Source organism: Theobroma cacao, chromosome 7 (assembly GCF_053813885.1).
Source record: "Theobroma cacao isolate CCN51 chromosome 7, ASM5381388v1, whole genome shotgun sequence".
Lineage (NCBI taxonomy): Eukaryota > Viridiplantae > Streptophyta > Magnoliopsida > Malvales > Malvaceae > Theobroma > Theobroma cacao.
Genome location: NC_142645.1, coordinates 2,114,904 through 2,118,927, shown reverse-complemented (window position 1 = coordinate 2,118,927; position 4,024 = coordinate 2,114,904).

The window sequence follows — 4,024 nt, the reverse complement described above, 5'->3', positions numbered from 1 at the left end:
CCAACATTGTGCAGATGTCAAATGTTCTAAGGAATTACTTTGTGAAATCTGTCCTTTGGCTAAGCAGAGAAAATTGCCTTTCCTAGTACATGTTCAAAATACAAAAATTCCATTTGAATTGATGCATGTTGACATTTGGGGGCCTTATGAAAATCCAACCTTGTCTAGTCAACGATATTTTCTAACTATTGTTGATGATTTTACAAGATTTACATGGGTTTTCTTAATGAAAACTAAGTCTGAAACCTCTACAGTCATTCCTACTTTCAGTGCCTTTGTTCAAAAACAGTTTAATCTTGCAATTAAATGTTTGAGGACAGATAATGCCAAAGAATTAAATTTACTGAATTTCTTTGCAAATAATGGCATAATTCATCAATTGTCATGTGTTGAAGCTCATCAACAAAATGGAATTGTTGAGAGAAAACATCAACACATTTTGGTAGTTGCAAGAAGCTGATGCATCAGTCAAACATACCTATGCATTTCTGGGGAGATGCTGTCCTAACAACGGTACATATTATTAACAGAGTACCAAGTAGAATTCTTCACAATAAGTCACCATATGAACTTTTGCATCATAAACAGCCTTCATATGATCATTTAAGGGTATTCGGGTGTTTGTGTTTTGTGTCTACATTAACACAAAATAGAAGAAAACTAGACAAAAGGGCAGCTAAATGCATTTTTCTAGGTTATCCAAGTAATATGAAGGGTTATAAAGTTTATGATATTGATGCTAACAAAGTCCTGATATCAAGAAATGTGATTTTTCATGAGCAAGCATTTCCATTTCACATTAAACAACATGATCAGCAATCACCAGCATTTCATCAAACACTTACTGTGCATGACTTATATTTTCATAATTCCAATTATAACCTTGTTGTTGATCAACCCTAAAACCATGATCAAGTTGAGTTAGAGCAACCTGAACCTGTTTCACCAGAATTAAATCATACCAATTCAAATGTCAATGATTTCTCACCTAATTCATCACCAGCCAGCAATCTGCCTACTGCAGATAGCACCAGCCAGCTTGAAAACATATCTGAGCCAGTCAACCATGAAAATGTCTCTATACCTGCAAGAAAAAGTTCAAGAATCAGACATCAACCAAAGTACTTAGAAGCCTACTATACAGATTTACCATCCTCAAGCAACAATGTCACTTCACATCCAATTGCTAAATACCTGTCAGCTCAAAGACTCTCTCTTTCACATAAATCATTTACTGCTTCACTATCACATATACAAGAACCTGTTTCTTATCATCAAGCTGTGAATCATTCTCACTGGAGAGAAGCCATGGCTCTTGAATTGCAAGCTTTGGAGGACAATGGTACATGGACTGTTGTACCTCTACCTTCAAATTGTCATACAGTTGGTTGCAGGTGGGTGTACAGGATCAAACTAAATGCAAACGGTGATGTAGAAAGATTCAAAGCATGCCGGGTTGCCAAAGGATACAATCAGGTAGCAGGGTTTGATTATCAAGAAACGTTCAGTCTTGTAGCAAAGCAATCGACAGTCAGAATATTTTTTGCACTTGCAGCAGCATATGACTGGCATTTGTCTCAATTAGATAAAAAAATACTTTTCTAAATGGTGATCTAGAGGAAGAAGTATACATGGATTTACCTAAAGGGTATTTTGTTAAGGGGGAGTATGCAGGAAATGATTGACTAGTCTGCAAGCTGCACAAGTCTTTATATGGTTTAAAGCAGGCATCCAGGCAATGGAATGCAAAATTCTCTGAAGCCATTCTAAAGTATGGTTTTCAGCAGTCAGCTTCAGATCATTCATTGTTCACCAAGGAGACAAGTGATGGAAATTTCGTAGCATTGCTTGTTTATGTAGATGACATTTCACTTGGAAGTACATCCATTCAGGAGTCAAACGAAGTCAAGGAATTTCTTGACTCTCTTTTCAAACTCAAGGATTTGGGGACAGTCAAATATTTCTTGGGATTGGAAATTGCTAAATCTCCTGAAGGTATATCCATATGTCAAAGGAAACACACTCTTGATCTTTTAAAAGAAAATGGACTTCTTGGAGCTAAACCAGTGAGTACACCAATCGACTGTAGTCACAGACTCTCCAGAATTGAAGATGAAGATATGTTGTCAGATCCCACAAACTATAGGAGACTGATTGGAAAGCTGATATATTTGACCTTTAGCAGACCAGATATTTGCTATGCTGTGCAGGTCCTATCTCAGTTCATGGATAAACCAGGAAAGGAACATTTAACTGCAGCTCACAGGGTATTGAAATATTTAAAAGGATCGCTAGGGCAAGGAATATTGATGAAGTCAAAATCTACTCTAAAGATATCAGGATATGCTGACAGTGATTGGGCAGGGTGTTCCGACACTAGAAAGTCAGTTACTGGGTTCTGTATCTTCATTGGAGACTCACTGGTGAGTTGGAAATCGAAGAAACAATCAGTAGTTGCAAGAAGTTCAGCTAAGGCAAGGTATAGATCAATGGCTTCAGTATGTTGTGAGATGATTTGGATCAAGAGTTTATTGGAAGATTTTGGAGTCAAACATTGTGAAGCAATGAATCTTTATTCAGATAGTCAATCAGCTATACACATTAGCAAGAATTCAGTATTTCACAAGAGGACTAAACATATAGAAGTGGACTGCCATTTCATCAGGGAAAAGATCCCCACAGGTTTGATAAAACCAAGGCATACTTCAACCAATTTACAGATTGCAGACATTCTCACAAAAGCCTTACAGCCAAATCAGTTTTACAGGCTCCTGAGCAAGATGCACGTTCACAATGTTCACCGTTCCTCTTGAGGGGGAGTATTGAACTTACACTTGAAGAATTGAAAAGCTGAATAAGTGACTGACCTGAGCAGAGGAGATCGGGTTGAAAGGAAGACAGTCACAAGAAGAAGACCCTAACGCACCGTTTCAATAACATGGGATAGAAAGGAAGAAGAGAAGACCAATACACAACGTTTCAATAAAAGGAAAAGAAGTCAAAGCTGCACCGTTTTATATACAGATTTATTTCAAAAATTAGTTAATGTAATAATTAGGTAGTTATGCCTTAATGGCTTGTTTTTCCTTTTAGCTTTGTACAGAATCTCTGTATATAAACCTTGTACAGACCTTTCCCTATTTTTTGAGATATGTGAATATCCCTATTGTCTCATTCTGCACCGCTTTCCTATTCTTTCTGACAAGTAAAAAAGATTGAACAAATTGTGAAACTGATGACTACATTAAACAAGGAAGTCTTCATAATAATGTATCGATTTTCTACTAAATTCGTAGGAGCACAAAAAAAGAAAAAAATAAAAATAAAAAGAACACTCAGAGATTTGAAGCAGACTTTCAACAATTGTGGTCAGTTGGAAAATTTCCTATACATTTACATCCTCGCAAGTCCCATAACACTTCCTGGAAAGCCAACTAGGGTCCTTAGCAGAGCATTTCCATGGACTCCATCCTTTTCTCCCTTTTTTTCTTTGGCCCATCTAGGGGATCGAATATAAGTCGTCATAACTATAAGTCAACCAAATCCAAATTGGCCTATCTGTCTTCCTTTGCTTTATTCTTCTTTTTCTTAAGCAAAACGCGTATCTTGACTTTGTTCCATTATTTATGGAGTGATTGAATACCAAACTTTGAGATGTTGTTATATTCTATTCATTCCCATAAATAAAGCCATTACCGGCCCATGAAACAACACTCATCATTACACCGTGTATAAAAATATATTAGAAAGCTGCTGCAGGAAGAATCTTTTGTTCACTAAAATTTGTCCATGATGATTTAGCCCCACAAGAAATTCACAAAATGCTTCTAAATGGAGGTCCTTTGCTCATTTCTAGAAGAAAATTTACCAAGTAATGCTTAACTGCTAAAGAAATATAAATAGGGAAAAAGTGATAACTCTTAAGGACATTTACGAGATAATAATAGTAGTTTCCGTTTAAAAGGAGAGTCAAGTGTTTTCCATGTAAACCAACCAAGTAAGTCAGAAATTAATGCTGAAAAAA